This window comes from Scardinius erythrophthalmus, assembly GCF_964197995.2.
Source record: "Scardinius erythrophthalmus genome assembly, chromosome: 22".
In the NCBI taxonomy this organism is placed as follows: domain Eukaryota; kingdom Metazoa; phylum Chordata; class Actinopteri; order Cypriniformes; family Leuciscidae; genus Scardinius; species Scardinius erythrophthalmus.
In genome coordinates this window covers 22454132-22464380 of record NC_138242.1, presented here as the reverse complement: position 1 = coordinate 22464380, position 10249 = coordinate 22454132, and positions in this window count along the sequence as shown.

The window sequence follows — 10249 nt, the reverse complement described above, 5'->3', positions numbered from 1 at the left end:
AGCATCTTGCAGTTGATGGAGATTTGTGGGATGCACATCCAGGGCACGAAGCTCCCGTTCCACCACATCCCAAAGATGCTCTATTGGGTTGAGATCTGGTGACTGTGGGGGCCATTTTAGTACAGTGAACTCATTGTCATGTTCAAGAAACCAATTTGAAATGATTCGAGCTTTGTGACATGGTGCATTATCCTGCTGGAAGTAGCCATCAGAGGATGGGTACATGGTGGTCATAAAGGGATGGACATGGTCAGAAACAATGCTCAGGTAGGCCGTGGCATTTAAACGATGCCCAATTGGCACTAAGGGGCCTAAAGTGTGCCAAGAAAACATCCCCCACACCATTACACCACCACCACCAGCCTGCACAGTGGTAACAAGGCATGATGGATCCATGTTCTCATTCTGTTTATGCCAAATTCTGACTCTACCATCTGAATGTCTCAACAGAAATCGAGACTCATCAGACCAGGCAACATTTTTCCAGTCTTCAACTGTCCAATTTTGGTGAGCTTGTGCAATTTGTCGCCTCTTTTCCTATTTGTAGTGGAGATGAGTGGTACCCGGTGGGGTCTTCTGCTGTTGTAGCCCATCCGCCTCAAGGTTGTGCGTATTGTGGCTTCACAAATGCTTTGCTGCATACCTCGGTTGTAACGAGTGGTTATTTCAGTCAAAGTTGCTCTTCTATCAGCTTGAATCAGTCGGCCCATTCTCCTCTGACCTCTAGCATCAACAAGGCATTTTCGCCCACAGGACTGCCGCATACTGGATGTTTTTCCCTTTTCACACCATTCTTTGTAAACCCTAGAAATGGTTGTGCGTGAAAATCCGAGTAACTGAGCAGATTGTGAAATACTCAGACCGGCCCGTCTGGCACCAACAACCATACCACGCTCAAAATTGCTTAAATCACCTTTCTTTCCCATTCTGACATTCAGTTTGGAGTTCAGGAGATTGTCTTGACCAGGACCACACCCCTAAATGCATTGAAGCAACTGCCATGTGATTGGTTGATTAGATAATTGCATTAATGAGAAATTGAACAGGTGTTCCTAATAATCCTTTAGGTGAGTGTATATTCTAAACATATATTCTAATATATATTCTGAAAAATGTAAATGGACCCTTCACTACAGGGCAGCTGTATAAATATGAAGCATTAAGAAAAAAAAAGAGGTAGTTGGGACATGTTACTTATACGTCCCAATTTGCAACTTTTGTCAGTTTTCTGAAGCAAACCCTGAGAGTGAAAAGCCACAGTGAGCTATACATGGAACCTATACAATTATAACAAAACGATGAAGCTGAGACTAGAAAGCAGATGATCATAACATCTCATCTGAGCCAGGTGAAACGGTGGAATCTCTGTCACCTCATTGCCTCAGAAAGAGCGACAGACAGAGAAAGAGCAAGAAACGAATGCTCTTTCGAAAACACATCAAATCAGGCTATTTTCTGCATCTAAACAACAGCGTTTGGTGCAGGTGAAGTCCGTGTTGTCAATACCTCAGCATTCATGGGAAACCGTAATAAGTTTTGGAGTGCGCCCTGTTTGGATGGTTTTCCAGAAAGCAATCTGATATCACTAGGTGTAAGTGCACAAGGCCTGGGGGCAGATGATGCCGTCAATAGCAGCTGTCTATTATACTGCGGGAGAGCTTGGAGGAAGTGGAAATGGAGACCGAGCAAGCTAAGATAAACAATGCAAACCCTCCAATCAACTCCATAATAGAGTGGCAGCTTGCGTGGGGTTAAACGGCAAGCTTGACGGGAGAAAGCTGAGCATCCAGTGATCCTTAATGAACAAGCGCACAAGGCTGAATGCACTTATTTGTATACAAAACATTATCTTGGTATTCAGGGCACACATCTCATCTGAGGCGTTCAGCTTTGTGTGACGGTGTGGTATTAAGCCTCGGTAAGCCTCCTCTGAGCAACGTGGAGTGGATGGAATAAGCATATCTGTTCTTCACCTTTGTGGTGAAGGAAACTCTCACACACTACACCTTGACATTCATGACAGCGAGGATACTCAAAGTGATTGTAATCCACATTGCCGGCAAGCTGAAAAGGAGGAATTTTCCTCCCTTTTCTTGTGTAGAAACATCATTTGTTTGCATAATGACACTTCCAGACTGCTTCTATTCCAGTGCTGCACTTAAACCCCTGCTTTGGCTTTCTTTGTGTGTGTGCACCAACTGTTTTAATCTGTTATGAGGCAAATTTTCATTTTGGCATGATTCATTTTCATATTTTGAGTGTTTGAGTGTATTTATTAATTATCATTATTTTTTTCCTTCATTTAATAAAAACAAAAAAAAACAAAAACAAAAACGGTGACCTCTTGCCATAGACTGCCTCTTGCTGCTCAGGTGTTAGTTATGGGCGGGGCCTCAGAGGGGCATCAGACGTCTATCAGACAGCTTGGCCAAATAATCACTAAAGCAATTAATTTTATAAAAAAAAGAAAAAAAAAGAAGGTAAACACATAATTTAAAAATTGGGAGTTGATGAAAAATTAAAGATGTTTTATTCTTATTATCTGCGCTGGCATATCCCATTACATTTCGCGCCGGAAGTGGAGGCTGATGCTGAGGCCTTAACCGTTAACTGTTAAGTTTATTGATTAGCATTTGATACGTTTGTGATATGCAAACTAAAAGATAGTCGGATAAATTTTGTAATGAGAAGATGGGATTATCAAAAATGAAGCTTTCTTCGACTTTACTGTGGAAAGTCCGCGAAGGTGAGCTAGCCTACTGTTTTTTTCTATCTTTTTGCTGTGAATCCTGTCGTGGTGTTTACTATGTTTGCTTTACACTTTTTCTACGTTAGTAAACAAACATGTCTGAACTGATATAATATTTTTTTCTACAGCAACCCCTTTTAAAACGTATTCCTTATTCCTTACTAGAGGCTTATTTCGAATTAAAAAGCCAATAGAGAATAGTTTAAATGTAACTTTTTTTTTATATTTATTCCACTAGTAACATGGATCTTTTCAATATTTATAATATAGGCCTACTAGTATTTTGCAGCTACAAGTCACTCTCCCAATTATTCAGTTGTTGGGGGAAAAATGAATCCTGTGGGAATCTGTGGTTCCAGTTTTACTATTATTTATTCATTTGAGGTATTTACATATCTAGAATCATTCCAGTTTTCTAGTAGCAACTTAATTTTTTTTGTATTTTGCTAGTAATACATTTTGACTAGTCATTGCATATGACAATTTGAAAAAATGAATTGTACAACTTGAATACATAGTTGGCAGTGCTTAATTGATATCTACCGATTCCCATGAATTCAATGACAAAAATTGGCCACTAGGTGTCATTAGAGGCGCATTGTAAATAGAGCCGCTGTAGTGATGGTTCTCATTGTGAGGAATTTCTAGTAAGTATCTCCACAAAGCTCACTTGATCTTTTATTTTATAACGTATGCAAACGTGGATCAGAATTGCAGCTGCCGTGAAGACTCTTAGCTTAAGTGTACCATGCTGGGTTATTTTAAAAAGCATCTGTTGATAGCGTGTTCTTTTTTGTGTGCAATCAGGGAATATTTTTTTATATTAACTCTTGCTCTCCATTTAAAATGAATGAATGAATGAATGGTGGTCTATTAGCTGTGGTGGGCTTGAATTCAGGCTAGGCTGACATCGCACCCTTTTCAGGATCAAGGTTCAGGCAAAGGAGAGAGAAAAAACCCACCACACACATACACTTGGTAATGTAAGTACAGTTTAAAATTAATGGTGTCTGTCAGGCTGGGGAACGGCTTGCCACTCAATGAGAGATTAAGGGTAAAGATTGCGCCCCATCATTATTCAGCTGCACATTTTACCCATAATTCCCCTCTAGATCAACTGAATTTTTTTGCTGAAAAGCAGGCGAAGGTGTTGAAACCCTATGGCTCCCAACATTCAAGGAACGCATTCACATCTTGAATGATTCCCACCCTTTTTCAACGTCTATCCTGATTAAACCGCAGTATTGCTTTGGAAAAGGGAAGTGGTGAAGCCATTTAAAAAGGGTTGAAATGCTAGTTTCTCTCATCAGAGCAGCGCCCTCCCTTTGAGTAGTTTCATAAATGTGGGCTTTAGTCTGAGAATAGCCGACTGTTCCTGGCCTCCTCTGACACCTCGCATTCTTACATTTTGTCCGTGCGGCACAGCTGAAAATGCTCGTGAAATGTATTCAATTCAAATCAAATTGATGTAGCGCAGAGTAATCTTTCTCTATTAGATGTGTCACTTTTGCCAATTGTTCCCTAATATCCTTTACTGTGACTATATAAGATTAGTGCTCTCCATGCTGCCAGAGTTTTTCGTGCCTTACTGAATTATTCACCGAGGCGTAACCTTCAGTTATCAGGTTAGAAAGACCTTGATTATAACAGGAAGTCAAGTGTAGAAAATCACTCTCTCCACCAAAGGAAGTGTTTCAGCCCTTTCGGAAATTTGAATAATTATGAAATGTACACACAAATAGTATAAGAAATTAATTACACAGGCACAATGGCTTTCTCTGTACTTGTAAAGGAGCAAAGCCTAATTTATGAGTAAAATAATTAGAGTTTATCTTTTTCTAATTCATTTTAATGCGTGGCAAATGAAATGTGGCCATTGTTATCTGGAACTTACTCCTAGTAATAATTGACACTGTAAAATAAACTCTCTGCTTGATGCTTGTCTCTTAAGTGACAACACTCAAACGCAGCCAAAGTTTTGTGAGTTATTTAATTTCTAAATAATGTGCTTACCATCGTATTCTATCATATTTAGTTGTGGAGTCGTTAATCAAAAAGAAAATGATGATGACTCCCTGCTGTCTAGACTGATGTGTTGCTCTCTGCGGGGCACCGTGGCAAACTGCTCCACAGGCGTCTTCTGGAAATAAGGGAAACGGATAGCCGATCGTTCCGCACACCTTGAAATTATAGCCATCCTTGCGTTTTTTTTTTTTCTTTCCCCTCTCTCCCTTGAATAGTCATAGCAAATGAATTTAAGTTCATTAGCTTCCACCCCTGCTGGAATAATGCAACTCTCATTACATCTCTGATAGACAACATTTGACGAGGACATTTCTATTAGCATTATTCCATGCGGAATAATACACCCTTCATTATTTACTTAGTGAACAAGGAGATTCCCGGAACAAACAGAGACGTGGTCTAACTCGTAGATTGTGTTCTGTATTTCCTTTTCATCGCCTTTATAGTGTCATTAACTCATGTGGTTACTGCACTTAGCAGTTAGCCTATGGTTTGTTTGTTTGATTTATAGTTGACCCTTATGTCACTGACCATTAAGCACCAAGTTCTCAGAAATGCGCTCTTTTTATTCATGTTGGTTTCACATGGTTCTAAAAAGGTTTTCTGTCATTTCCAAGAAAAGTTTCAGTTCAGTCATGGTGAAACCCTCAATTAAAAAGTATAATGTTTGCCTTGAATGTACATTATGTATTGTAAAAGGTATGTTTGGGTTTTAAGGTTTTGATTGAACAAAGTCTCTAATGCTCACCAATGCTTTATTTTATTAAAATACATTTATTTCTGTAATGGAAAAAAACAGAATTTTTAGCAGCCAGTCTTTAGTGTCACATGATCCTTTAGAAATCATTCTCAAATGCTGATTTGGTGCTCAAGAAACATTTCTTGTTTATTATTAGGGATGCGCGATATTCGATTTTTGTCAAAATCCGATATGCCGATATTTTTCAACTCATTTTGGCCGATACCGATATACATAATTTTTTTTTTCCTTTGTTTGGAAACTCCGTCTCTCCTGTGCAAGGGTTATAAATTAATTATTTTTCATTTCATTTGACCAAAAACAGTTTTTTTCATTTTGTTTTCAGAGGTCTCCTTACCAAAACATTACTTGTTAAAGATAAATAAATGTTAATAAAGTTCTTTTCATAATAAGAGTATTAAAAGCTCTGAAAATTACAAAAATAAAGTCAGTCACATTTGTTCCTTCCCAGATAGTTGCAGTTTAAGTTGGATTTAACATTTGTAGATGAGCTAGAGCAATGGAGTCGTCAACACATGAAGTGTGGGTGCCATGTCTTCAGTTGAAAAATTCTACAGTCATTTTAGAGCTCCTTGCATGTACTTGCCATTTTCATCATCCATTTGATCATTTTATATACAGTTTATTAATTTGTGATAAAATTATGTCATGATTGTGATTTATGACATCAATTACTGCTTTATTTATTCAAAAACGGAAGTAACTTCAAATTATTTGTGTATACTACTTCAGATTTTTTTATTACAGCGCCTCCACTAAATAAATCTAACATTCTTCCGACCGGGCACTAGGGCCTGAAGGAGGCTGTGAGTGACTGTGAGAGAGTAACTGTTGATGGGTATCGCACAACGGACGCGTCCTTCTGTGCTCGCATTCACGAATTCAAGGCAGCAATAGAAAACTGTAAATATAATAACCACACTTACCACACATGCAAAAAATTTCTTCAAGAATGACCACACTGCTGACGTCATCTTATCGCTAAGCACTCCTTGCACACCTGAGTTATTGCACATTATCATATCGGCAAGGCATATCGGCATAATTTTTTCATATAGCCTAGCAGATTGTTATATTTTAAGCCTTTATCGGCCGATTCTGATGTCGTGCCAATAATATTGTGCATCCCTAGTTATTATCAATGTTGATTACAGTTGTGCTGCTTAATATTTTTTTGCAAATCATGTTTAGAATTCTTTCATTTATATTAAAAAACAGAATTTATTTATTTTTTAAAACAATTTAAAGTCTTTACTTTCACTTTTAACCAATTTAATGCATCCTACTATTATTAATTAAAAAAAACCCTCAAATTTTGAATGGTAGTGTAACATGTAATTTCCACAAATATAATACATTTTTGGCAAGTTGTAAGAAAAAGGTCAAATTATCAGATATTTTACTAAACTTTTTGACTATTATAGACTTTATGACTTCTCTAGACTATTTGACTTTACTTTCCTGTTTCCTGTTTTATTTTCTGAAAAAGGTTTTTCGAATATCAGTTCTGTTAAAATTGTTTTTCTCACTAAGAAAATAGAAAAATGTAGAGAATTCTGCTGGAGGATTCAAGATCAGGACTTATGATATCAGGACTGTTGTATCATGACAATATGATTTTTTATTAAATGATTTGCTTTACCACTCTTCTTTCCTTTACACCTCTTTTTCAATCTGTGAGACTATGCTTGCCTCATCATCAGGTGTTTTTCTTTTATAGTCTGTTCATTGACATTGAGCTGCAACACAGTCAGGCTAATACAATATTCAGATGCATGCTGAATTTCACCCCTTTAGAAACCACGTGCATGCGTGTGTCTGGGGAAAAAATGCAAGCTGCATTTTAAATGCATTTGTGCATTCAGCACGGTGTTCTGTCAGGCATGTGTCTGGGACAGATAGTCCTGACTGCTTCAATACTGCCGAGTGTGCTCTGGAGGTAAATGACCTGCCTGGCAGAGAGAGATTGGTGCCCAGCATGTCTCCTGATAAAGTCAAGCGCTTCTGCGACTTTGCCTCGCCGCATCTATTTGCACTCCATATTTCAACACGGCGCAGATGTAACAACTTAATTTGCCACCAGTCATAATTCTGCCCACCCACACATAATGAGGTGATGCTGGTTATTTTAGACTTCGCTGCATGGACGCCTGAGGTAATTTGAGTTCCGAGTCCCATCTCGAGCAAGATCTCCAAATTCACGGCCCCGCGCCCCAACATGTGTACGGATGTTTCACCGGCTGAAGTTCCTGGCCATATAATTTGACTAATGTTTTTAAAACACAATCCCGATCCCACAATTCATCTTGGCACATTCTGGAGAAATCCCACCACATTCTTCACTGTATGTGCTGGCCACCTCTGCGGGAAGCATTTTTGGGGCTTTTTTTTTCCTCGTCTTTCTTCTGTAGATGTACGTTTCTTTGGCCCAAGCTGTAAATTGAAAACACCGGTTGTGTTGCTCTCTCATCGCACACCTCGGAAATGGACTTCATTCGTTCACGTGAACTTCCCATAACCCCTCATGTGTGAGACACTCATCATCTAGCGAAGGCCTCGTAGTGAAGGCCGGTCCATCACGACAATAGCGAGAAGAACCCGGGCGAATGACACCAGCACCCTTCTACCCTTTGAGATCTGATTAGTCGCCTCCATACAATCTAGCACGACACAATGCGCTTTCATTACCCCACAGATGTTGTCATCTCTTTCTCTCTCTCACTCTCTCTCTTTCTATTTTTCCATCAGCCTCTTTTTTTGAGAAGTGTTCATCTCAGAACTCTGATCAGCGGCCTCACTTTCATCAGTCTAATGCATGTGCCTATCCCCGGGCCCAATCTTACGGCGGTGCAGCATGGGGCCTGGTCCTTAATCTCATTTCTTTAACCTCCTTCAAAATTGGTTCCCCTCTGCGAGAGGCATCATGAAGATCCAGAACTATTCGTTTCCATATTGTAAATCACCTGCTCCTCCGGTTATGAGGAGAGGCTCGCAGGAGCTGCAGGGGGGATCGCAGCATCTGATTGGGTGGTCGTTGCCCTCTGTCGGAGTGACATCATCGTTCCGATCTCGTCCCATCAACTCGGTGGATTCGAAAGTGTCCAAAAGTGCATAGATATATAAACATGTCACCCGGCTTTAATCAAATATGTGTGTAAAAATACCAAAATAATGGTTTTGTTTGGTGTCCGGGTGCACCGTAATCATGCAATTACAATAAGAGCCCTGTTAATATTCCGAGCTTCTCGCGTTCACAGTACTCAGGTGAATTAATTCGCTCAAGCAAACTCTGCTGATTCCGCTGCCCCCTCTGCCCCCGCCTGGGTATTCATGCTTTTCAACTGCCACACTCTCTCCACAATATCCTTTATACTAGGAACCCCAGACTCTGCCTCCAAAATCAAATGCTTCATTCATTATTCATTCTCTGTGGATGACTTCCCCGTCATTAAAATTCCCACAAAAGCAGTTTTTAATGGCAAAGACTCTGGTTTTTAGTTATGGTGGAATGATAAGCTGTCATGTTTTGTGTTTTTACTCTGTGGGTCAGCACATATTCTGTTGAGGAGCAGCCTTTTGTCGCCGTGTCATCATGAGTTAGAGTAGATGGGTGTATTTTAGTTCTGATAAATGAATATTAATTCACTGCTGATAATATTTTCAGATAAGATTCATTGTTTTTGAATGCCAGTGTGATGGTTTAACTATGGGGTATTAATGGGTGTAATTTTGCTTCAATTCCATAGTGCTCCAGCAGAGTTATTTAACTTTTTGGACAGGGGCATTCAAATATTTTCTTATTGTTTGCTCAAATTGGTCAGTTTCGAGTGAAAAGCAAAGTTTAAAACTGCATTGTAGCCATTTATATATATATATATATATATATATATATATATATATATATATATATATATATATATATATATCAGGGCCTGAATTTCATTTTGGAAATTGGGGGGGAAATCCCCCCTTAGGTGATTCTTATGGGGGGGGGGGATTTTTAATTTGAGGGGGGAGTTTAGACTTTTTTTTTTAATTACATTTATCTCGCCTATGTATGATTACTCATTGCATTTTTACAATGGGGTAATTTTGTTCTAAAGAATTTACACAACTCAAGGAAGCTTGATTTCAATCTTTGAATTAAATTGAAAAAAAGTAGCACATACCAATAAAGAGAAAAAAAGAGAAAAGTTTTTGCTTAGGTCTAAAACTAGTATTCATAAATACTACAGAGACTGAATAAAGTAATCAAATGTAAAATAACACTGGGTAGTATTTTAGTCCTGACTAAATTAAATACATTGGCTATTAATCCTGATTCCTTAAAATGAAAGCTATGTTTTGTTGTTTTGAAAACCAAATTAATCACAGACACATATGGCTGCTGTCCCTTTAAGAGCTAGTGCACGGATCCTGTTTTCATTATACGGTCACGTGCGCTTTATGCTTATTTAAGACATAACCGACTGTGTTTAGAGGATACTCAAGACCGAAATTGACATAATTTTCTTATGTTTTTGACTGTTAAAGCGATGTAATCCACGAAAAATAACTTTTGTTACCCGCGAGCTGTGTGTGAGGCGGTTTTACTCTATGTATGTGTGCAGAGAAAAAGCATCTCTCAGACAGCGCGCAAGTAGCTACCGAAGAGTTTAAAATCGCGTGAATGATTAAACTGGTGAGACTTAAAAAGACGTGCAAATGGTAAACTT